At 44.8% G+C, this 26907-nt stretch overlaps 1 protein-coding gene and 1 non-coding gene across 19 annotated transcripts in view; both read left to right on the plus strand.

The window, feature by feature from the left end:
* Myt1l (myelin transcription factor 1 like) overlaps window positions 1-26907 on the plus strand; it is a 409971-nt gene that overhangs the window by 215931 nt on the left and 167133 nt on the right. The window lies entirely within an intron of this gene.
* Trnas-aga (transfer RNA serine (anticodon AGA)) lies at window positions 25170-25242 on the plus strand. The gene has a single exon. It is a non-coding gene; the product is annotated as a tRNA-Ser (tRNA).

Below are 26907 nucleotides of genomic sequence, written 5' to 3' on the forward strand. Positions count from 1 at the left end.
TTTAGAATATTTCTTGGAAAAATGCTTTTGAGGTTTTGATAAGGATCACATTGACTATGTGAATTGCATGGCTAACATTCTTAATTGGCTACAAACACTGTTTTTGCTCTTTCTAGTAATGAGTTTCGGCATGCAATTTGCACATGTACTGTGACTTTAATTCTTTTTCTCAATCCAGAAAATAATATTTATATTTTATTACCTACCTTTTCTATAATCAAAAACCTCTTCAAATTCTGGCCTGAAGATGTTGTTTCATTCTTGAGCAACTCTGTTTGCTGGTGGTAATTGGGTGGGTGCTGATGGTGGCTCCACGCTCTACAGCATCTTTACCATTGCATAGATAGTGTTCATCATAATAGCCTAGAAACTCCCAAACACAGGTGTTTCCAGATCACAGGGCATTGTCTATGAACACAGTCAACACTAATCATGAAGAGAGGCTTGGGTGAAGGAGTAATTGTGTACACCTGTCAGTTTCCATGTGCTGAAGTTATATAACCCTGCACATACTTACCCCCGCTGCACAACCACCAATCTCACTGAAGGGAGGCGTCTACTCTTCACACTCAAAGTGCAGGAGGCTCCGTTAACTTAGCAAGGATCCTAGGGTACCATCATTGGGAGTAGCCTGGGTGTATATACACTAGCCTAGATGGAAGAATGAAGAAGGCTGCTGCAGATCTAGTTTCATTATGCTTTACCAACTGCAGGTGGTCTTTCCATTTCAGACATTAATTGAAGACCATTTACAGTTTAAGAAAAACATTCAAAAGTCAACCTTAAGCCGGGCGGTGGTGGCGCACGCCTTTAATCCCAGCACTCGGGAGGCAGAGGCAGGCGGATCTCTGTGAGTTCGAGGCCAGCCTGGGCTACCAAGTGAGTCCCAGGAAAGGCGCAAAGCTACACAGAGAAACCCTGTCTCGAAAAAACCAAAAAAAAAAAAAAAAAAGTCAACCTTAAACTGGGCAGGGTAGTGCACGCCTGCAGTCCCAGCACTTGAGAGGTAGAGGTAGGAGGACCAGAATTTCAGGCCAACCTGAGCTATAAAATGACTTCCAGGCCAGCCTGGGCTATATGCAGACAAACAAGAGCTAACTGAAGGCCTGTGCTGGGTTCTAGCAGCTTCTGTGAAGGTGCTAAGGTAAAAACCTGTGCTCATGATCTCTGTACCTGTTTTTTTATGTCCTCAACAGCACCAGGACCTTTCTTGTCGCTTGAGATGTAAAATAGTAAGAGGAAGTCATTGCCTCAAAGGGATCCAGACCAACCCAGAAAAGGCACACGAGAGACCCAATCTCTTTCTTGGTTAGATCAGAGCTTATGCACATCATACTAAGTCAGTAAGAGATTTTGTAAGACAACTTAGGATGACAATGGCAGTTATATAGCTTCAGTCCATCCCTCTCAGAACAAAGATAGATCAATGTCTCCAAAAATGTATACATTCTCCCAAACCTAGAAATGACAGGTTCTCCAGATTCTCATCTGCTGGTCACTTCGTCTACCCTCTGGGTCCATGCCACTGTAGATTCTCCTGGTGCTTTTTTTCAGCCTACCTTAGTCAACAGAAGGATTGGCACCTGCTAAGTTGCCATACTGTCTACAACCCAATCCAACTTTCAAAGTCTCTTACTTCACACCATGCAGTCCTCCAGTCCTCAGCCTTGTCTTTCCACAGCAGATAATTTCTTTAAGCATCTCCGTGTAAGGACTTTGGGCTTGCTCTTACAGGAGACATAAAAAGTACCATGGAAATGGCATGTAGACCAAGGACATCTTTCTATCCTCTCATGTCCCAGTTACTACTGTGATTGCTGAGATGTGGACACCTGTGGTGCCCTGCAGCTGGTGCAGAAGAAATCTAATTCACTGCACCAGAGCCCAAGGAGAAAACGCATCCCATTTCCATGCTAAAGATATGACTGAAAATAAAATCAATATCTGTTTCCGGAGACACACGTGGATTGCATTCTGAATGGTGACAATTTTCACAGGGCTCACGTGTCCAGAAGGAAAAAAATGCTGACTTAGCTCCAGATTTATAAATTGGTGTTTCTCGCCTTTGAGAAGATGTTCTTACAAACTTAAGCGGTGTCCCTTGCTTTAGTCCTGGTGGTTCCAGCAGACTTTCAAAGCCTTAGTTGAGTGTTAAAGGGTCTGTATCAAGGTCAAATGAGATGAGTTCTGTGAATCAAATCAACTGCAAAGGTTAATAACAGTAGCTAAGCATGTATTAATGCCTACTGTATGCCAGCCTTGGTATTAAATGTACTGTTAACTTACTTCATCCTCAAAATAACATGTGACATGTTACCCACATTCATAATCATGACATATTAGAGCAAAGTAGTAGACAGAGAACTTAAAAATCACAGTGAAAAAATTAAAAAATAAAAAAGTGTATAGTACCAAAAAAAAAAAATCACAGATGAGGAAATGGCCCAGAAGGGATTAGACATAGGTAGGCATTTTACCTTCTAAACCCACTTCTCTAACTACTGAACCACTCTACTGAGCTATGCAGAGCCAGATGTCCTGTGTTGTTTGTATGTATATGTGTGTGTGCGCACGCGTGCGTAATGGATTATGTATATGCACAAGGAACTCGAGAATATGCCAGGATGCTGCTAAATCAAGATGTCCCATGAAGCTGTCAACCAAGGTTTCTTGTTTATTTTTGTTTGTGGATTATAATTTTTTTTTTGAAACAGGGTTTCTCACTGTAGTTTATTAGGCTGTCCTGGTACTCATGACAGTCCCCCAACCTCGACCTCCATGGTACAAAGATTATGAGTATGTCCAGTTTACCACTTTCATACATTTTTGCTCAGAAAACAACCTAATAATTTTAAACCATACTGTCAGGATATCACTAAGTCCTTTTCGACTGTTCGTCATGATTCACTTGTAATTCTCTATAATTCTGGTGACTCCATTTCAATATGATGTTGTAAATATTAACAATAGTTTAAAAAATACATAACCTTGTTTCAGCTTTGATTTTTCTGGAATTTATCTTAGAAAATCATAGAAACTTGCCTTTCTCAGAATTTGCATTTTTGAGGTGATGGGCTACCAGCCTTCTGGAAAGTAGAGCACCATGTCACCATTCCTGGACTGTGATAGAAATGGCCCTCTATGATATTCTTTTCCTCTCCTTGAGGACAGTGAAGCTGCAGGCAATGGGTGTTTGGATGGCAGCAAAGTTGTGAAGTAGGCACACTCACTCAGGCCCACCCATCACTGGTGGTAGACAAGGGGGTTAAAAGAATCTCATCCGGTAGGGAGTTTAGATAACAAAGAAGATAGGAGGTAGTAACCAGCACAGTGAAGTCTTGCTGAGTGAGCGGAAGTCAGCTAGCTACATGAGTGTCCCGTGGTATGCAGCCTATGATCTGCTTCCTTGGGGGGGGGGACTGTGAGGCTGAGGGTTTAGCCCAAGTAGACCAGGTTATCCCACATACTGACGCTAGAGTTCAGAGGCATTGTCTCTGTTTTTGCTTGGAGCAGAACTAAAGTGTCTTCTTGCTCTGATGCTGTGGAGAGGACTCCAGAATCACTGCTGCCACATGTCCACAGAGGATCTGTGTCCCGAAGCCTCCACCCACGACTGTCAGAATTGGTTTTCTAAGTTGCTGTGTTTGGTCGGTGGAGTAGAGAGTGCTGAAACTGTTCCTGAGGTCGTAGGTATCAATTATTTTGAATATTAATTGAATTAATAGTCAGACTTCATAAAAATGAACACTGGTTGAGTGTGTGTGAATTATACAGTGCCTGGACTTAGCCTTTGCCACAGTGTTAACTCTGATGGCCCTGGGATTCACTCTAGACAGCCCCACACCTGGAAACCTTTAAAAATTATTTAGCCACAAAAAAATTCGATCATAATATTTGTGGAAAAATAGATGAAACAGGAAATTATCATCTTAACTAAAATATCCTAGGTCCAGACTGACAAACACCACATGTTTCCTCTCATATGTAGACGCTGGATTTTAATTTTTATCTGTATATACATATGGGATGGTTGGGTATAGATTTGAAACTAGGAATAGGACTGTTTGAAGGGAGAAGAGGCCTGGAGAGGATGACACAGTATTTGTGACAAGGAAGCAGATGAATGGGTGGGAAGAAATCACTGGGCAGGATATTGGGAAAGAAGAGAGAACCAACGTGGTGGTTTGAAAGAAGACGGCCCTCAGGGAGTGGCGCTCTTAGGAGGTGTGGCCTTGCTGGGGGAAGTGTGTCACTGTGGGGATGGGCTTTGAGATCTCCTATGTTCAAGCTACTCCTAGTGTCACACAGTCTACTTCCTGTTGCCTGAAAGTTGTAGGACTCTCAGCTACTTCTCCAGCACCTTGTCTGCCTGCATGTCACCATGCCCCACCATGATGATAATAGACTGAACCTCTGAAGTGTAAGTGAGCCATTCCAATGAAATGTTTTCATTTATAAAAATTGCTGTAGTCATGGTGTCTCTTTACAGCAATATAAAACCTAAGACAACCAACAAAAAACAAAACACATATGAGGATCCGGCATGGAAACCTTTATTATGCTAATCTAAAGTACAACTAAATTCCAAAATATATGCATACATAAAAAAGCATCTAAAAAATAAGATAAAGTCTTATTTTACTTTGTCCAAAAGTAGAGTACAAAGGAAAAAAAAAGAAGAATCACAGGACCCCCCCCCCAATTCCTAATAGAGAAAAATGTGCATAAACAAAATGAGAGGAATGTGTGAAGAGGAGTAAAATATTAAAAAGAATGAAGAAGAGCAGTTGTAGTGCTGCTGAAATCTGTGGTGGGAAGAAACCTGTCCTGCTGGGAAATTGTGGCCTAGTGATTAAGCCAAATATTGACTTTTTATTTACTATTTTCATATTCTCTCCCTAACAGCAGTTTAAACCTTCTCCTTAATTTTAATTTTTGTTTGACAGAAAGATTGGGTAGCATCTTTCTAATAGGGACCAACTATCATTAGTACTTCTAAAGTACATCCTGCTGAAGTAGCAAGTACCATATTCCACTTTGGGGGTCTTTTAGTTAAGTCTCCTTATCTATTATCAATGGTTCCCTTTATATGGAGTCAACCAAATTGAACTCTCAAAGTTTTGTCCAAAAATATAAACATGTAACTTGGTTAAGTATAAGAAGCATTGTATAACACATCTGCCAAAGATTACTAATGTTAGGGAAATATACTCTTTCTCTTTGAACATACAAAGGGCTTATCATATAGCCACATTGTCCAGAAGTTTCTAGAATCATCCTTGTTGGGCACACAAGAGACCAGATGCATAGTTTAGTTTTCTTTTGGATTTTGGACATACTCTAATGTGCAGGATAAAAACCCATACCTCATAAGAAGCCTTCCTGAATGCAGAGGCCCATGTAAAACACTTAGGTAGAAATGAAACTCCATTTGTTAACTCTACTGATAAAGTCTGAATGGGGGCATAGCTTTTTGAACACTGATAATGTAGAAGAAAGAAGACAGAATCTTCCCTTGTCAGAAACACTTTCAAGGTAAAGTAAAAATGCACAGGCTCTGGGTGGGTGTGGTTCTAACTCTGTATCTATGAAAAACCAAAGAAGAAACAGCAAGGCTGGATTATCACAGACATGGACAGATACTAGGCTGAGTGTTGTGGCAGTGATCACAGCACATAGTGGGTGGAGGCAGAAAGATTAGGAGTTTAGGGTCATCCTTAACTATAGAGCAAGTTAGAGGCTATCCTGAGCTACATAAGACCCAATCCTCTCAAACCAAACCAATAAAAAGCTAAATTTGACAGGAAGATTAGCTGGAAATGGGTAGAGGGTATAGAAGATGTTCTGGATTTCACATTAGAAAATATGCTCATGCTACTAGAGTGGGCTGTGATGCCCAGCTTTGATCGCTTGTTCACTGACAACCATCCAACAGGTGGCGCGGTGCTGTGAGTAAGAGTGTGACATGGCCACTTGCAATATCACACGACCCAGGGAAAGCCTGCCCTGCATAGCCACTCCACCTCAGCTGCTGCACGTGCAGAGCCTGCATGCCGAGGACACAGGCCGGTCTTGGTGCTCTGCGTTCACTGCAGTTACTCAACTTCCTCTTCTGTATGACAGTCATAATCATTGCATCTATACCTCCGAGGGCTATGGTAAGGGTTGAATGAGTTTAAGTGGCACTTGTCCCACGGTGAGCCTAGTAGGAGTGAGGCTGTGTTTGTGACATTTATTGACGTTTTACTGGTAAGAGCAGCATTGGGGAAATGCCACAAATATTCATCCATGGGAGACTGCCTAAGAAATTGTACTACATTTATCTCATGGGACACTATGAGATTTTAATGAGTACGATTATATGAACCTAACCAATCATCTCAAGATCCAATGTTATACCAAACACTATAGAATATAGAGCAATGTGTGAAGTGTCATTGTGTGTTTTTAAAACACCTTTATCTGCTAGTGGTTTGCATGGGAAAGCAGGGCCACAGGGGAAGAGAATGGGAAAGGCTCCCTCAGAGGGAAGGGATTCCTTTGCATGGCCTACCTGCAGATGTTTGCAGGCAATTGTGCTAGGCATGCCTGTGTTCCTCCTTAGAAGCAGTAATCAAGTTAATATTCATTGCAGAGAAACTCTGCAGGCCAGCATAATGAAAACGCCCCAAAGACACAAGCTGTTAGTGGCTTTGTGGAGTCAAGAGTCCCACCCAGGTAATGATGTATTCCCCAGACATATTGGCAGGGACATCAGGAGAGAATGCTGAAGTAGAAGGCAATGGCAGAGTGATGTTGTCAGTACAAAGCACAGAGAGAGTTGGCCCTCTGAGTGAACAGAGCTCTCACAGAGACCCACATATTCCAAGTCATGTGTTGGGGGGGCATGGAGACAGGATGCCCCCCGCCCCAGAATAAGCAAAGACACTCGATGAGAATACAGCACAGGCTTGGGAAGAGGCAATGGAGTCTCGGTGCATGCATGACGCAGCCCCATGAGAGGGGTCAGGACAAGTAGAGGACATTTTTATTCCCAAAGACTTCTTTAAAATGCTGCATGTGCCCTCCCAGAGACTCAGGAGTCAACAGAAGAGGACTCAGCCCACAGAATAGGGTCTCTTCATTCTCCTTCCAACATGGTGTTTCATGAGCTGGCAGGTAGTTCTGAGGATGATCTGTAAATTATTCAGCTCTTATGCACAGCATTTTCCTTGTACCACTCTGTGGGAACCTATCCCAGGCCCTCTCCCAGCAGGCTGCCAGGGGCCAAGTCCTGCTTCTTCTCTACCCTGGAGGGCAGGCTATACCCAGGCAGTGCAGCACAGCCTGTTGGAAGCCAGCTTCAGAGCCCACGCTCTCCACAGAGTGACGGATGATGCTCATCTCCCATCATTTCATGGGAGAGTCACATGCATAATTCTCATTAGTGCTAATGGCAGCTTCTTACATAAATTTTATAGGGCGGGAAGGTGGGAGGCAAGCCACTTTCATTCTTCACGGGTTTTCTTACACCGGCTTCATTCCTCTAGTCTGGAACTGGCTTCTGTGTGTTATCGGGTACCTTGCACTTGAACTGCCAACTCTCTTTACTACGTGGAGATGGACTGTAAGCAGCGCTCTGTGCTCACGTGTTCAAACACCTCCTACTTGTGCCATCCGCCTGGCAGGCACAGATATCCAATTAGTGCAACTGATCCAACGAATTCCCATGTGTTGCTTGTACCTGCTGTGAATGTCACTCTGCTCAGTGATAATGGGGCCTGGTCCCAAAATAGAGGGAGGGGGTAGAGGGCCAGGAAGACAGAGTCGTCGGTGAGAGCTGAAGTATTTTTAAAGTGACGACAGACACCAGCCCTTTCTGAAGAGAGAGCCAGCCTGTGAAGCCAGTGTGAGTTCAGGAGGAAGAGGCTAGGTACATCCATCACCCGGTCTCTATCCTCTCTGGATTCAAGAGGAAGAGGCTTGACATGCTCCTGTTATCCAGTATCCATTCTTTTTCTAAAGGGATATAAATGTATGTCTCTAGACACCAAAATGATAATGCATGTCTTCCTCTCTATTATAAGTATCTTCAGCTGTCAACTTGACTCAAACCTTGAGTCACCTGGCAAGAGGAAACATCAACTAAGGGACTGCTTCTATCAGATTGGCCTGTTTCTGTATATCTCTATGACATCTTCTTGGTTGTCAATTAGGGAAGTACACTGTGGTTGGTGGCACTAGCTGGGCAGGGGGACCTAGATAGCTGGATGTGATCCTAGAAGCAAGCCAGGAAATAGACAGTGTTCCTCTCTGGTGTCTTCTTCAGTTCCTGCCTGGAGTTTCTGTCTTGGCTTATCTTCATGGTGGGCTTTAACCTATAAGTCGCCTTCTTTCCAGGTTGCTTTTGAGCTTTATGTATATTGCAACACACCAGAACACTTTCCAATCCATCAAATGCCCTCTTAGTCTAAACAGGACCTCATCTCTGACAAAGATGACATGTAAACCAGCATTTGTCCCTGGATGTTCAACTGACAAGACTATTGCACACATACTTACAACTCACACATTCATGTACAAACATCTCAGGGCACTGACTGACTTGGTGCAGGCCTCTCTGTATATATTGTTGACGTGTAGAGGGAAGAGCAAAAGATGCCCTTTGTGAGCCTTCTTTCAGGGTCCGACAGAGGACAGTCCATGACCTGAGCACGTCACTGGAGCCAGGGTCAGCCAGAACCAAAAGGACAGTCCTGTTGTTTGAGGAATGGAGAGGGTTAGGATGGCCTCCCTCACTGCACATGGAGAAGAAAGGAACAGAAGCTGTGGTGTGCACAGCTTAAAATGGCCCCATGGCACACCCAGTAGATAGAATGTAAGCTAAGGGTGGTAAGCTTTAAGAAAATACTTCACCAATAAAAATGCTACCACACTGTGAACTTGGAATGCATGTGTTATTTCACATGACCCTTGTGTACCTGGAGTGAGGGCAGTCATGGGGAGGTCAGACACCTCAAAGAAGCAGCAGAGCTAGGCTCAGGATGGGACTCGGGCTCTGAAGGTCATGCTCTTAACTGCTGCCCTGTGTGACTCTCCAGGGGTCAGAGTGATGAGAAGAGAGAGGAAGGAATAGACAAAGGTGTTCTTCAGCAGAGGAGGACCACCACACACAGGCCCAGGGACCCTTCACTCCAGCCCTGCAGAAGTTATTTGGCTGTCACTTTCTCTCTCTCTTCCTGATGAGACAGTAGGCAGAGTCTCCACAGACGATGAGGAAAGAGACAAGACTTGAATGTATCTGAGAGAAAGGCCAGGCAGGAGGGCAGCAAACGCATTCAAGCAGGCACCTGGCTGGCAGGAAGCACCAGAGACTCATGTGAGTCAGGTGTGGCCTTCTGGTATCTTCCTGCCTCAGTCTACTGAAGGCACAGTGGGAAATAAGACTGAGGGATGCACTTTTTTTTCTGGGAGGAAACTGATAACGGAGACCATCCAGGCAGTTCAAAGACTCTTACAACAACTTTACAACTAGCATGAGCAAGATGAGGGCTGGAGGGCCAGCAAAAGGCAGCAGGTTCATTGCAGGATACTTTAGCCCTTGTGTGGTTGCTTAGAGGCTTGTTCAGGTCAGGGTGTGTGAGAGAAAAAACAAACTAGGAGGATAGTGCCCTGGGGACACTCAAGTCTGTGGTGACAGGTGTGGCATTGCATGACAGGAGGGGCAGGAATGGGTAGCAGAGGAGTCAAGAAATCCAGACTTTGGAGGGGCCATTGGAGTGGAGCTAGAAATCCTGTGGACTACTGCAGAAGGAAGTTTGGCAACAGTCACTGTGAACTAAGAGCTGAAATCCCCATGGAAGGTTTCAGGGACCGCATAAAGTCTACCTGTGAGGTTCTAGTGAGCAGAGTCACAGCTGCGGGAAGAATGGCCTGGAATCTAGTAACAGCATTCCCTTCCAGCTTGTACCCTGGTGTCAGGCCTGCCCAGAGGGTTACAGCGAGAGGATCAGGAGGCTGAGGACGTGGATGGACACAAGCAGAAGGCCCCTAAGAGCAGTCCAGATGTATCACTGCTAATTCAAGAAAGAGTGAGAATTGCAAGTTAGGATGGAAGCATGAGAAGACGGGAACTGCTGAGTCGAGAACACAGAGCCTAGGATGGTAGCAGCTGACGATGCAGGGGTGTTAGTTGGGAGCTGGGCAGAGAAATGCAGGCCACCAGCCCGGAGCAATGGATGGAGCCAGGCTGGACGTGCTGAGGCTGGGTCAGGACCTGAGCGGAGTTCCAATGCCCTTTCTTCAATTATGCCAAACATCCATAAGAAGATAATGAGCAATTTCATGGTATTTCTGTTGTAATTTATTCTTCATTAAAGATAATGTATCAACAGTGTTTCTGGAGGAAATGCATGTGACTAAATTTATAATTTGTGGCATTGCCAGTTGAAGTACTGAAATAATAGTTAAAATGTGACCTAAATCAGATAGGTTGTTACTCAGTTGTGTACTGTTTTCAGTGTTTTTCCAAGCTTGGTACCAGGATGCAAGGTTATCCCTGACCTCAAAAACAAAACTCCATTAATGGCACTGGCTTCATAAGTGAGCTGGAGGTGTTGAAAGGGGGCTGCAACACACAATCTCTTCATAACAGCTCCAGTACAGAATATCTGAAGAAAGTACCTCTCATGGCCTTGAGTTTGAAGGCCGTATGCACTGGGTAAACAGGCAGGAGTTGGCTACCCACAGCTGAACTGAAAATGCCTGACCTCCGGCCATCTGCTAAGCCAGACGTGGTATTGCATGACTATAATCCCAGAACTCACATGGCTGAGGCAGGAAATACCAATGCAGTTTGAGCTAATATAACAAAACTCTGTCAAGAAAAGAAAATCTGCTTCAGCTACAAAGCAGAGATATGGGGAGGCAGAGTACTAAAGAGGGAACAGCTGAGATTCGCCATGGTCACAGATGGGCAAATGGGTGCTACAGAGGCAGTGAAATACCTAAGTACTCATTGCCCAGGAAGGTTGTCAGAAGGTTTTTTCCTGATGTTTTCTCGTTTGATAAATAACAAGGGATATCTTTGAAGTAGAATGCTCAGTTCACATCCAGGTCCAAGGCACCCTGCCGTGACTTAAACCATGCTCTGGAAGTGTCCTGATGTTACTACTCCCTTTCTGCAGCTGAACTTCCAGAGGGAGTACATTAGAGGAGAGAGGCCTTCTGCTTCCAGGGAGATTTGGCTGCCTTCAGGTGACCGTGAAAAAACAAAAAACAAAAAATCAGAGTATAGCAACTTCACAGTCTCCACCATCTTCCATTTGTAAATTCATGCCACACAGTTTAGTTCCCATGTTTCGCCAAAGCCCAATTCAACGTAAAATACAGAGTAATCAGAACAAATCCAACCATTCACCAACAGATGACTTCTAGTCACCTACTACGTCAGACTGTGGGAGGGTCAAAGCTCAGATATTTTTAGTTGTACCTTTCCAGAACTTTCCAGAAAGGCAAACCTCAAGCAATCCACTGTTCTTCACCAAGACCTTTTGCCTCCTTTGTCTGCTCCTACGTCTCTGTTTCTCAGCATGTTGGGTACTGTGGGTATGGTGTCAACAGGGACATTTTATAAATGTAGTAGGAATCAGTTACTCATTGACAGATTTTAGCCTCACATTGACATAATGATTGGCGAAGCAGACAGGGACTCGGTCCCCGAGTATAAATACTTCCACTTTAGATGTTCCGGTAATTTGACCCCAAATAACCAGCCTGTAGTAAAGATTCATAACTCGAGATTTCACTGACTATAAAGTATCATAATACTTTTTCTAAAATATCACATTTATAATTCTCTAAAAAGAAGCCAAGTGACTTTTTAAAATAAAGCCATATTTCAGTTCTCCAGAAAAATGTTGGATTCCCAACTTGAAAGAACCATGGATTTAAAAAAACAACACTTTTAATTGGGTTTCCTGTCTGAATGATACGCAGGTGCAGGTTTGTAAGTACACACTCCCATGTCAGGTCATCTGTGGGTCAGAAAGATGCCTGAGTTTGTTCAAGTTCTCATCTGCAGTAGTTATGGCCATACACCAACTCCAAGGGAGATGAATCATTCTTAGATCACCAAGGGGTGAAGATGGAGACCTCTGTCTAGTCTTTGTCCCTTTACATCCTATAGCCAGGGTAACACCTTAGGAAAAATGCCTATTATAGGCCTATTGTATGTGCTTGTTATGTGCACATCAGGTACTGCATGTACATGAAACTTCAGCACCTGCCAAGAACCCAGAAATGCACAGCCCCAGTATAGAAAAGAGACAGCCCTAGTTACTATGCACACAGCTCACTGTCAAATGCTAAGGACAGACCCCTGATTCATATACACACAGACCAGTGTCCGCTGATGAAGATTAACCCTTTGTTCCTAAACATACAGTCCAGGACTAATGACTAATCAGGATGCCAGGGCAAGTGTAATTGAATTGAAGCAGTGGCTCAGGCCTATCATTGGCTACAGCCAGTGTACTGCAGGTTCTTCCAGAAGAATGTGGCAGCAGCTGTCCTCACATGGAGCAAACACCCCCCCCACACACACACACATATCACAAATATACAGCCAACACATTGCAGAAAGATTCCTCCATGCAGAGATCACACTCGGCAGGAATACGGCCACAGCTGTCCTCACACAGAGCAAATATGCTGTCTTCTTATTTCTTATGTGTGCATCATCTTACCCAACTCTCTGTATAGCCAGGCATGAACCATGATCATTCTATTCACACTTGTATGTGTAGCGGCCCTCCTACCTGGAACAGTCCTCCCTGTTCCTCCTCAACCCTATGACATCCGGTTTCCATCAAGGGGCTCCAGTCTGGTTTTGATGGGCAGAGCACTTTTGACCCTCTCTAGATTCAAGGTCACATCTTTATCATCTATCATATTCCTTATGAACGATTCACATTTTCCCATGTTTAATTTAACTTTGGACATTCCTTCAAATGACAAACTTTCTGTCTTCTAACAGTAAAGAAGTCAAGGTTCTGGCTAGTTGTCTAATTTATTGAGCTGAAGATACATCTATAGAACACAACAAAATCACATATAGAATTATCATTCAACTTTCTTTGTGAGATTGAGGCTTAAACGCCCCGATTTATGGGAGAAAGTACAGTGAAGCACGAAGTGGTTCTTAATTATCATGAGCATCAAGGGAGACATGCAGGGGACCTCTGTGCATCAGCAGGGTTGTTTACTGGCTGTCTTCTGAGTGCTGTGGCTGTCCCAAGTACTGGAAATAGAGAACCAGGGTGTCCAACAGGAGCTTGGCGGCTACAAAGTACAATATCAGTGGGACAGTATGTGCAGATTACAAAGCTACTGTGGTCCAGTGTGTCCAGTCATGATTAAAGGAACATCTAACACAGACAACGTCTAGGCTGTCAAGAACGCCTCTGGGAGTAATGGTCCTGAGCACCGTCCTGAGGGTAGGAGGGGTTTAATCAGGAGGAAAGATGGAGAAGTGTGTACTTGGAGGCTGAGTGTGGGAGTAGGTGTGCAGTGTGAAGAGAGAGTCCACGGGAGAACCAGCCAGAGAGAGAAAGTAAGGCCTCACGATTACGAGGCTCCATGACTCTCTGAAGGCTACAAGAATAAGATGAAAATAATGCTAAGCAAACAAGCAATGTACTCTCACTTAGGACTGATGGTCTGGCATGAAATGGTGATTGAGGGAGACAGACTGCTGGCAGGGAAACAACTAAGAATACAGTCATATATTCCACGGCATTACTCAGACTAACAGGGTGCCCTGGCAAGGAATGGCAGGCAGGACAGTAGAAATAGGCCAACTGAGAGATGCCAGACAGTCCACACTGACAGACTGACAGACCATTGGGAGATGGTGGAAGGAGGGTGGTGGTGTGATAGAGGCAGATCAAGGGAAGATCAAGTTTCTCTGTTTGCAGTTGGGCCTGATGGTGCTATTAGCCAGTTTGGGCAGAAAGGTGAGCTAGAGAAATAGCTGAGAAAGAAAAGTATTCTGGCCAAAGATGTGAGCCCAAAATATAGCATTCATCTTAGGTTTAAATTATATCTCCAAACTCAAACTTGGCTAAAGTAATAGATGACAAAAGAAGACATGTTTTCTTCTGGTAAATCTACAACAGTTCACATCCCTGGGTATTCACGAGATACCAAGCCACTGAACACAACTTAAGGGCACAGCAGAGCATCTGACTTTTCAACATACAGAGTTGACAGGAACATTCTCTTCTGAGTTAGTTTCCCCCTCGGAGAACAGGTGACTTACTAAGCTCACAGAATTAACAGTCACTGGGAACTTCAATGAGAAAAATTAAACAAATTAGTTATGCTATGAAGCTACTTAGTAAGAATCCAGACCAGAACTCAGAGCTCCTGACACTCTCTATGCCTGTTCCGTTTTCCCTAGTCAGAGTCTGAGAGTACAAATGTGGGTATTAGTCAGCAGTGAGATGACACCCTTTCCGGGAGGACTCCCCAGCAGCTCACCACCTGCACATACAGCACTATCCCATCCCCCCGGGCTGCTGGGACCAAGCCTGGTGTCTCTTAACCATTTCTAGTGGGGACAAGATAGCCAGGGACTGGGTTCAGAGGCGAATGCTGCTGCCTACTAAGGTCCCTATTAGAATGAGAAGAGACAAGAGCATACCTTTTTAACAAGATGAGATCTGGAACTTCAAGGCTGACTTCTGGTGTCACCCTCAAGCATTGAAAACATGAGGCTCCTTTCCTCTCAGTGACAAATAGCGTAGTACATATAGTGTGGAACACGGCCAGTCTCCTCTGGAGGCCCTTCTGTCTGCTGGGAATGTGGGTGTTGGCTTGCAGGCAGCTGGGAGACTCACCTGGATTTGTGTCCAGCTGCTTCCCTGTATAATATGAGTAAGTCACATGACTTTGCTAGTCCTCATCTTGTTATTTGAAAATGGGGGTTGAGAAGATCTGACATGGCACTTGGTCTGGGTGTCTCCTAGGCCACTACCTCGTGTATGTCTATGGCTGCTATGTGAACTGGGGAGATGGCTCGTTGAAAAAGTGCTAGCCATGCCAGCATTAGGGCCTGCATTCGATATCCATCACCCATTAAAAAAAAAAAAGCCAGGCATGGTAGTACATGCTCATAATTCCAGTACTGGGAAGATGGAGACTGGTGGATCCCTATGGCTTGCTGGGTAGTCAGCTTTGACTAATCCACAAACTCCCAAAACACAAGGTGGAGCTAGGGCTGGACATACTGCTCAGTAGTTAAGAGCCCTTACGGCTCTTGCAAAGGACCTGGGGTCAGTTCCCAGACCATATCAGGTGACTCACAGCCACCTGTAAATCCAGCCAGGGTATCTGATACTCTCTGGCCTCCACAGGCACCTGCATGTAACCTGGCTTACATAAACTCACACAGGCACACGTACACATAAATCAAAATAAATAAAGTTTTGATATAAAAACAGAGTGGAGGACACTGGGAGAACCACCCATGAGACTGACCTCTGTCCTCCATATGCACATAGATGCACATACGCATATGTACATACATATATGCATGCACATGCATGAGTGAACACAGCACACATATATACACATATACATACATGTACACACCCATACACAAATGTGTGTGCACATGCACACACACACACACACACACACACACACACACACACACACACACACAAATCCCCACAGAGCTAGTGGTAACTATGCCCTTAAAATGTAGGATGCTAGAAAATCATGTATTTCACATAATTTAATACAGACTTCATGGGTCTGATTTTTTAAAGTGAAAAGCAGAGAGACTACATACCCAGGAGACCTGGTTTAGTTGTTAGAAAGCATCTCAACAGGCCTTCAGGCTGTGACAGGAAGCAACTATGAATCATATCTGTCTGCTCTGGGTCCCACAGTCCTATTGTCTACATTATCCTTAGAGGGGTTTTCCCAAACCAAATTTAGTCTCAAGACAGCCCTGAAGAAAAGCACATTAGTCACTCTGGTATTGTTTCTCAGCTCGGTATTCCAGTCACAAATAAAGCTAAACTCGCCTCTGTCTGTTTACATGACAGTTAAGATGGCTGGCTTCTCACTAATATTTTTATAAGATTTAGCACACGAAACAGTAGCTGGCAAAAGAGAGTAGTCGTAAGGTATAATACTGAATGAACGGATGAGTAACAGCTTCAGAGGCAAAGCAGTCCTGTAAAACACATGGAGTTGTGCACCAGCCTGTTGTTGGTGTCCTCAACAAGAGGTAAGCACTCCTGGGGCTAGGGAGATGATAGCTCACTGAGTAAGGGTGCTTGCTGTACATGTACACTGAGTTTGGGTCACAGCACCCATGTGAATAGCCAGGCATGGCCACACCTGCTTAGAATCCCAGCACAGAGGAACAGAGCCAGGCCAGCCAGTCCAGCCAAAATGGTGAACTCCAGATTCAGTGAGAGATCCCATCTCAGAGTGATGGAGCAGGACATCTGGTATCCCCTTCTGGCTTCTGTACATTCAAGCTCATGCACCTGCACACACGTGTGAATGTAATTCCAATTCCAGATCACCCAAGTGTGAGGACAGACTCTGGGGGAGTAGAGGTCATTGAGATGCATACCCCATGTGCTTCAAGGCAGTATTGCCAAGCATGAAGCCACCACCCTGAATGGAGAAGGTCTCTCTGCCTTCCTGGGCCTCCCAGAGCCATGTAGGGGCCCAGCCATGACCTTTAGAACAGCCAAGAATGGGGCGGAGTGCTCCTTTCTAGGGGAGACTGGGCAGATCTGACGGTTGTGTTCTTACCACTATTTCCAGCTTCCAGAGAGACAAGAGAAATCAATAGCTCCCCAGTCTTGCTGGTGTTTAATCCAGACACCACTCTCTTTCTGTGGAACCCTCGGACCTCCCTCATGCACATGGGATACCTCTTTTTGGAATACCCATAAGCTTGGGGAAGGCTCACACTTCCTTATGTTGCCATATACCTTATGTTCTCTATTTCTGCCCTGTCATATGCACAGTCTTGACGTCTGTAACACAGGCAGCGGTGGGACAGTGTTAAGCATTCCCTCTGGAACAACCCCACACTTCTCTGCACACCCAGGTCATGTGCAGGAGGGCCCCCGCAGACCTCATCTGGCCATGCACATGGGTACAGCAGAACCCCAGCAGTGCACACAACACATTTACAAAGCATTTTTATGATAGAGGCAGTGAAGCCCATGCCACAGTTTTATTACCGTGATTAAACAAAACTTTAAGCCTTCAATCCCTAGTGTGGAGTACAACACACAGCAGCACTCAGTGAGTGTAAGTGAGCCATGACTGAGGACAGGTGTTGCTGGCGCCACTTTACAGCACCCATGCTTCAAAACCCAACTCAGGCTGTTTGGTTTCCTGTCCCTTGCTGAGGCTCTCCTATCTGGCATCCTACAAGGCACATAATTGACTGGTTTAGATTTTTGTTTTGCTTCACGTGTCATGTTCTGAATATTGAATTTGAATATAATTGCAATGGGTCAGACTACCTTTTTAAAATTTTTATCCAGTATGCAGGTTTGAGAGCTGGGTGAGGTGAATGTTATATGTAAATGTATGCAAATTGACATGCTAATGAGCCTGCCCCATTGCAGTAGACTTCTGGTAAGTGTGAGGGTTGTCACCCTGTCACTGGGCAGTCCACCAGGGAGCTTGTGCAGTATTGTGAGCTCAGTATGATTTAGATGTATCTGCCCTGATGATTATTATTCTCCAAATCTCCCACACCATTCCTGGGGATGACAAAGATCTCATTGGCTGTCTTCCAACATGTTGTGTCGTTTCTGTGTTGGAAATGAGTTTATACCTTGATGCCTACTAATTTGGAAGCTGGCTTCCATTCAGTAAATAGTTGGGTGTCCTATAGGTACAACATGCTAGGCAAATACAAGGGAGCCACCCAGACAGAAAGCCACCCAACCCGAGAGCCATGCCAGGAATGGAACCTGCATCCCAGGCTAAGACTATGGTGGGTGGTTTTCAGCATGAGGGACTCCTGTGGGACTTTATGGAGGGACATTTATGGCAGAGACACAGCCCTGGCTGGGTTCATCCTGTTCTACGATGTCCAGGCATTGAGGAGGCACAGCCAGTTGAGGGAACAAACGAAACATACGTAGACTATTGGACCCATCCTCCCTGTCTGAGGCCTGCCCTGCCCATTGCCCTATCTGTTAGGTTTCTATATTCAGCTTAGAATCAAATGTGCCCACACTGAAACAAATAACAGACATTAGGTGATGTAGACTCCACAGAGACTGAAAGGCAGGTAGGATGTGAGACTGAGCAGAAAGTCTCTTCAGGGCAAGCTCCTGCAGCTTCAAGAAAGGGTGACTGAGGAAACATGGGTGACTAGGACTTGGCTGGTGGATTGGTTGATGAGAGACCCTGGGAAGGAGCCCATGGAGCTGCTAGACTGGGTACCCCCAGGGTAGAGCCTGGGAGAGCAGGGTTGAGGTGTAAGGCCTCCAGGGCAGTGCATAGGCTAGAAGTAAAGTCTGTGGACTGACCCTTGAGATCCAGGGCAGAAGCTTTGATGAAGGCTAAGCGAGCATGGAGAAAAAGCTCCATGAGTTATCTAATTAGAGAAAAAAGTTGAATTAATGGATGCCACGAAGCTGCCAAGGTTGAAAGTACAGACTCAAGACCAGAATCTTGGGATCACTTTGATCTGTGGGCAAGAGTAGAGAGAACAGCTTGAAGACTGTCAAGGGGTACTACCTCAGCCAGAGCAGAGAGGGACTTCAAGAGCGGAGGAGCAACTCAGCCGAGCAGACACCATGGAAGGGTGACTTTTCAGAAAATGTTGCTAGGAAGAGTAGTGGCAGAAGGTAGATAAAATATGATAATTTTTAGATTACAGTCACGATAAAAAATTCAGAATTATTTGAAATTGGCATTTGTTTTGAGGGGAGTATTTTAAAATACATGTAAAATATCTTCTCAAAAGAGAATCCAAGCTTTCCAGATATATACGAAAAAAAAAAAATGAGCTGACAAAATAATTCTGCCCTCAAGCTTTGTTTCAATCAAGGGACTTTTAAAATTAGTCAGTTTACAAAGGTTCCTCATACCATGAGTAGGGTGCAACTTACCTTACCGTCTATTTCTCCCAAGGATATCCTCACCTCTCAAATGCTTTGTTTGGAAATGGTGTTGGGGTCTGGGCTGAAGTGGTGAGTCAGCAGGGATGCTGTCCTCACTGCTGTCTATGGACCATGCAGCCCAAGCCCAGACCTGGAAAAGGGTGAAACTCACTTGGTATAAGAACAGGACTCTCCCACAGCCTCACCCAGCTTCTGAACTTCCATCTGCCTGGAACCGTGCTTTGAAAAATCCCCAAATACTTCACTGACAGGGCAAGAGCCTGGGTCCAGCTCTACCTCCAGGAATCAGGGTATGGTGGAAGTGGTCCCCCTGAACAATATACCTGAAGCCAATGCTAGGAGCTTCACCTAAATATTCTATGGGGCCACTCTTCCTCAAGAAGCCCACACCTATACCTGGGTTTGTTTTTATTTTTCCCCAAGTGTCTTTCTTGCTCTTGATCCTGGTGTTTGTGTCTTTTAGTACACAGTGACTGAGAAGCCTACACCAGGTGCTGGCTGTGTTTCTGAGATCCCCTTTTTCCTATAGTTAAAGTCTATATATTTATCTTTAATCAAACCTTAACTCTGCTTCATAAAAAAATACTTTCTTGCTACTAAAACATCTCCTCCATTAGAGAGGGTCTCGGATGGTAGGTGGAACTAGAGACCAAAGAAAAGCTTGCCCAACTCTGTGGACAGAACTCAGCTGAGTCTCAGAACACAGACAAGCCAGGGGAGGATAGGGCCCACACACAGCATCCAGGTTGGTGTTAACCAAGTGTCCCCCTTTTCACCATAGTTTTATGCCAGGCTCAGTTTAACCACTAGCAGGTCCATTCCTATGCTCTTTTGGAGGAGGCCACAGGTATCTGGGCTATAAGAAGCTCCACTACCACATTCTTCTGTTAGTTCTTCTTCTGCCCCCATCCAGGTGTCCAGTTCTTGTATCTCCTGGCCACATGATTACTGTCTTAGTTAGGGTTTACTATTACTGTGAAGAGATACCATGACCACAGCAACTCTTATTTAATTGAGGTAGCTTGCTTACAGTTTTAGAGGTTCAGTTAATTTTCATGGTGGGGAGCATATCGGCATAGGCAGGTGTGGTACTTGAGCTGAGCGTCCTTACATCTTGACTCAGAGGCAACAGGTAGATGAATTACTGTCACACTGAGTGAAGCTAGATTAAAAGACCTCAAAGCCCGCCCCCACAGTGACACAAACCCAACAGAAGGTGTGGCTCAGATTAAAGGTGTGCCCTCCAGCCTCAAGGTCTGGATTAAAGGCGTGTGTCATCCAGCCTCCTCCAACAAGACCACATTTCCTCCAACAAGGCCACATCTTCTAACAGTGTCACTCCATATGAACTTATGGGGGCCAAATACATTCAAGCTACCACAATTGCCATCACTCAGTTCCTATCAGCTGATCATCTGTAACCATAGATGACTCTATGCCTTCTCCCTCTTATGGACTTAAGGAGAGGGTCAAACAACTCATTTCTGACTGGGTTGTTTCCTACTGGAGCAGTACTAATTCTTCAGGCCAAGGGGGAGGTTTAGACTCCCCACGATGAGAAGCCTCTGGTGGGAAATAGGCAGTTTCACATCAGCCTCAACTTTCAGTCATGGCAATAGCATGACATCATCAGAAAGCCTCCCCTCCCCCGGCTCCAAGAGCCACCTTCAATGCTACCTGACACCAGACTGAAAATAAACCTGGAACAAAGAGAGGGGATTCACAGAAGGTGCAGGACTTTTGTGGGGAAGGACAGAGGGTAAAACCACTGACTTCGGTGAAGCCCCTAAGCAGACTCGATGGACACCAACTGCATGCAGTTTAACCCTCCTGCATCCATGGAGCCTGGAGGAACTATTCTAGAGATCTTCAGGGCTGGCTCTACCTCTGAGGGACTGTCTGTCCTCATCCCAGCAGCTGATAGTAGCCAGCTGGCTTCAGCCTCTGGCTTGGAAAAGCATCACTTTGACCTCTACCTCTATCTTCAGGCCATTCTTCCTGTGCATTTGCCTGAACATCCCTTTTATAAGAGTGCCTGCCAAACTGGATTAGGAACTGCCTCACTTTTTCATGGCCTCATCTTAACTAATTAAATCTAAATTTACTTAGTCTGTGCTGCCATAATAACATGTTCTGGACAGACTATAAGGAACAGAGATGTGCTTTCTCATCATTCTGTAAGCTAGGAAGTACAAATTCACAGGCCCAGCAGACTCATTATTTGATGAGAGAAGACATATTGGAACTTCATGCAGCAGAAGGTCAACAGCAAATGGAACCTCACTCTCGTGACCAGTTACTTCCCAAAGGCCCTCTACCTTGTGTATTATCATCTCTGTGTTTGGCTTCTGTATTAGTTACCTTTTTATTGTTGTGACCCAATCCCTGACAAGGAGAGGCTTAAGGAAGCAAGAGTTTATTTTGGCTCATAGTTTGAGGGTACTAGCCATCATGGCTGGAAAGGCATGATGGGACATGATGAGTGGGATGGCTGGTCACATGACATCAGCAGTCAGGAAACAGAGAGCAATATCAATACTCCGCTGTCTTTCTCCCTTTTATTCCATCAGGTGCCACTCACACTTAGGGTGGATCTTCCCACACCAATTAACCTAAGCTAGATGATCCCTTATGGGCATGTTCAGAGGTTTGTCTCTTAGGTGATTTGACAATATTAATCATCACAGGTTCCAACATGAATAGTCAAACCATTGCAGACTGAATCTCAAATATGGCTACTTCTGAAATACGGGGGTGAGAACATGTGGATTTTGAGGGAAAGAGCTGAGCCCATCACAGTGAGGTTTGATAAAATGGGATGTTGGCAGTCTTCCTGTTGCAGTACACGAGGCTAGCCCAGCACCTCTCAGAACCAACTTCTCTTTAAGATGATGGAGAAAAATGTCTAGTTCCAAGTCCTATCAGTGACCCCTGTTGGATAACCACGCCTGGTCTCTGGGTCCTGTGGACAGCTCTTGAGTATTAGCAGTTTTCTAAGATAAATGCCCCTGCTGGCTTTAGGTCACAGATGACTTTCTTCTGCCACACTTGACTCATTTGACCAAATCAACTTACAGGCTGGAACTTAGTGATTTTCAGAGGGCAAAATCATGACAAAGGATTGACATTACGCACTAGCATTTTGCATGCCTGTCTGGCTCCGAAGGTCTGGTGGGCTGACACGTTCAAGAGGAAAGATTGAAATCTCTCCCACTGACTATTCTGACATCACTTAAGGGTTGAGTTTCTGTTTCCCTTTATTTAAAAACTCTAAAGTTAGTGCCTGGGGACTATGAGTGTTAGCCAAAGAAGATGGACTACCCTGTAAACTAAAGAACATGTACTCCTGCAGGGGAGATGCTGACCAACCTAACGTGTAACTGTTTCTGTGATGCCATTTGGAGGATGTCTCCGGGTTCACTGGGACACACATTCTTCTCTGTATGCAGAGAAGAGTCTTGAGTGTTCTCTGGCAGAGATCCTCTCCAATCTTGGAAGAAATCCTACCCATTTTTAGTAGATGTGTGTCTGTGGCATTGCCAGGGCAAAGTCAGGGCATATTTAACCAACATTCTGAGGCTATTCCGTCTGCAGCCGACAAAGGTGCCAATGTGCTCAGGTGAGATGAAGACATCTGCCTGATAAGCCTTATGAGCAAATGCTCCACCCTACAGAGTTTGGCCCATTCTGTGCCTGCTCACACTAAAAATTGTTTTTGGAATGGCAACGTATTTAAGTGTTCATCCCCTGCTCAAGCGTGATGTTCTGGCCATAGCAGGAACCCAGCATACTTCACATAGAGTAAATGAAAGCAAGTAAGCACCATGCTGCCTTCCCCTCTCTAGGCTTCTCAAGATCAGCAGGGTCTCGGTGAAGTGGATAAATGACCTGTTTCCTGAGGACTGTGTCCCAGTCTACTCTGCTGCTTACCATCTGCTTTCCAGAATGTTCCAGACCAGGCAGTGGGAGTCTGCTTAAAAATAAGTTATGTCACTCGCTCTCCTGCTTAAAGTCCTATATCAGGCTCCTGTGATGCTCAGAATAAGTCTAGGCCTGCCCTGGGTTGTCAGAATTGAGCTGATGTGACTTGCCTATCCTCAACCTCATCTGGGCCAGGGTCTTGCACTCTGAGAATGTCGAGCTCACCACTCTACTTTCTGATCCCACTCCCAGAACCTCCTCCCCTTGGACTGTGTATTATTTTCTGTTTCCTCAGTCTGGACGTTTCTTTGCTGGTTTCTCACTCAGCTTATCTGTCTTTTCCTTCCAGGTTACCCAAGTGTTACAATTCTCTTCCTTAGGAATGCCTGTCACCCAGGAGGCCCTGCCAGCCAAAGTTTCCCATCCTGGCAGCTGTCCATCCAGCCTCTGCATTAACCCAGTTTTCTGACAGCTGGAGTCTGAGCCAATATCTGTTATTCCAAGGCTTCCCTTTTGTGAAGGGGCCATCCCAGGACAGTGATGCTATGCTCACTGGGACTGTGCCCACTGGCGAAGTTCCTAGTTTATATCCACCCCAAATAAACTTTGGCTAATTAAAGATGCACATTTTTAATTCATATATTACACAAAGATTAGGAGAAATCCTGGAGTATGTCTTTTACTATATAGAAGAAAAAAACTTCTTAGATACAGCACAAAAAATTGATTTTTTTTTCTTATGAGAAAATAAAACAGTGAATATAATTAGGTCAAAGTTCAAAAATTTGATATAAGTAAATCTTTTAAAAAGTTCATAAACTGTTGACAGATTTCAGGAAAGACCTGATCAATAATACAAAAAGATCTATAATGATATATAACAACAAAGAAAAGTAGGGATCCAGCAGCAATGTCAGAGAAGAAGGCAGAAATGCTGTCACACAGTAGAGCAGATACGAGCAACCTGAATGATGAGCGTGCCCTCGGGATGGCGGTGGGAATCTATAACCCTAGTACTGGAAAGGGGGGTGGAAAACATGGACTTTCAAATGCTTTTGGTGAGTGGACTACATGTGATGGGCGATTTTTCAGCATCTGTTAAATTTTGTGTACCTGTCCCTGCAGTGTATGAGGCCATGGCCACGTGCACAAGGAGACACACAGAAAGAACTTGAGGGGGCTGAGGAGGTGGCTCCATGGGGAAAGTGCCTGTGAGGCAGGCGTGAGGAACTGAGTTCAAGTCTCAGAATCCACATAAATCCGCATGGAGGCACCCGTCTATAACCTCAGTGCTAACAGGGTAGAGGCAGGCAAAGCCCTGACGTTTGCTCGCTGGCTTAACCATACTTAGAGTTTCAGATTCAGTGAGAGACCCTGTCTCCAAAAATAAAAAGCAGGGTGCAACTGAGGGAAGCCACCTGACGTTGGCCTCTGGATTCCACATATATGTGCATGCATGTACACATGTACTACTGCCAACATATACGTTCACAAACTTACCAGTGAGTACATATATAAACACAGAGTGAGAAGAGAAAGGGGAAGAATTTTGGTTTGTTTCATTTTGCTTTTGTTTTTCAAGACAGGGTTTCTCTGTGTAGTTTTGGTGGCTGTCCTGGATCTCACTCTGTAGACCAGGCTGGCCTTAACTCATAGAGCTCTGCCTGGCTCCGCCTGCCAAGTTCTGGGATCAAAGGCATGTGCCACTGCTGCCTGCCCAGCGAGAAGGGAAGAATTTTATGAGCACGTTTTGTACTTAGTAGGGCAATCCTAAGTTTTACATTGTGTGCATAGGTCCAAACACTACCCGCACCCCATAGATACACATGCTAACAATCTACCATTTAAAAATAAAATGGTAGAGCTGGAGAGACAACTTGGTGGTTGGGAATACTTGTTGCTCTTAGAGGACCAAGTTCAGTTCTCAGCACTGACATCAGGCAGCTCACAGCAACCTGCAATTCTTACTCCACAAACTCCCACACCCATGTTCACACATGCACACACATATGCATATACATAAATAACATAATAAATCTTTTAAAAACTTTATAAAAATGAACTTATTTAAGAAGCTAAACATTGGGGTTGGGGATTTAGCTCAGTGGTAGAGCGCTTGCCTAGAGAGCACAAGGCCCTGGGTTCGATCCTCAGCTCCAAAAAAAAAAAAAAAAAGTTAGGGCTGGAGAGATGGCTCGGAGGTTAAGAGCACTGACTGCTCTTCCAGAGGTCCTGAGTTCAATTCCCAGCACCCACATGGTGGCTCACAACCATCTGTAATGAGATCTGGTGCCCTCTTCTGGCCTGCAGTTACATATGCTGTATACATAATAAATAAAATAAATCTTTAAAAAAAAAAAAAAAGAAGCTAAACATTGTTTAATTGTTTAAGCCACAGTGTGTAGTCCTTTCAGATTCTTGCTGCCCCACAAGTTTTTTTCTGCAGGCTGTGGCAGCCCTCTGTCACAGCTAATGCCAGAGACAGACTCAGGTCCTTCTACTGCCCATGTTTGTGTGTCTTTCTCCCTGTTTGCCTCTCCCTCCTGGGTACCAGCAGGATAGTGAAGAGACCCACTATGTGCCAGCCTCTTCCTATAATCCCAGCAAATCATCAAGTGTATGTTCTGCCAAAGATTTAATTGGTATTTGAGGGATGAATGGCAAAATTATACATGAAAATAAAATCTCTTTGTTAACTTGAAGGTACTGTATACCACGAGGGGTTGGCATATGTTGTTGGTTGTTTTTGCTCTTTTGAGGGGCCCTCCACCCAGCTCCCAAATAAATCACACATGGAGGCTTACTATTTTCTTATGAATGCCCAGCCTTAGCTTCACTTGTTTCTAGCAAGCCTTCCTTAACTTAAATTATACCATCAACATTTTTCCTCTGTGTTTTTTTTCCTTTTCTTACTTCTGTATTCTTACTTTCGCTCTTACTCTGTGGCTGGCTGTGTGGCTGCGTGGCTGGCCCCTTCTTTTCTTGCTACTTGATCTTGCTTGCTTCTTCTCCTTTTTATTCTCTCTGCCTGCCAGCCCTACCTATCCTTTCTCCTGGGTTGCTATTGGCCATTCAGATCTTTATTAGAACAATCAGGTGTTTTAGACAGGCAAAGTAACACAGCTTCACGGAGTTAAACAAAGGCAACACATCTTTGCATCATTAGATAAATGTTCCACAGCATAAACAAATGCAACACGCGTTAAAATACTATTCCATGGCAGGAATATGTAGAGTCTGCATTATCATCTTTGATGGGCCTTGCCCCATAACTTCTACATGAAAAAGAAACCATCATGTGTGGCTTTGTGTATATGATACAGACATACATCAACCCACCTTGGAGAATGGGCGCTCATGTGTAAAGCACAACGAGCATACCTCAGTCATAAACTGGGTTAACATGTTCTTAGTACTTTCTGGAGAAATGGGCACTTACAGAAAATAGCACTTTAAATTTTTAGCTGTCTGAAACAATGAAGAATGCTTAAGTCTACATCTGCAGCACAGGACCTCCAGCACTCCAACAGGAGCTAGCCGAGGTGTAGCAGCTCCTGTGAGGCCCACTGAACTGGCCTTTGTCACTCAAAATGCCTTCTGCTCCCGTGTGTCAGAAGCACCTCACAAAATGCCCAGCCTCAGCTCAGAGATAACACCTGGGTGTTAGCATTGAGAGACGGCCCTTCCTGCTTTCTGATCATGGCTGTTGCTCCCCAGGAATGCTGTACCAGCTCAGGTAGAGTGTGAACATAACACAGTCTGTCCTCCCAGATGCCCAGGATGTGCTGGGCTTATAATTGTAACACCTTTACCTGAGACTTTGAGT

Source organism: Peromyscus maniculatus, chromosome 22 (assembly GCF_049852395.1).
Source record: "Peromyscus maniculatus bairdii isolate BWxNUB_F1_BW_parent chromosome 22, HU_Pman_BW_mat_3.1, whole genome shotgun sequence".
Taxonomy (NCBI): Eukaryota; Metazoa; Chordata; class Mammalia; order Rodentia; family Cricetidae; genus Peromyscus; species Peromyscus maniculatus.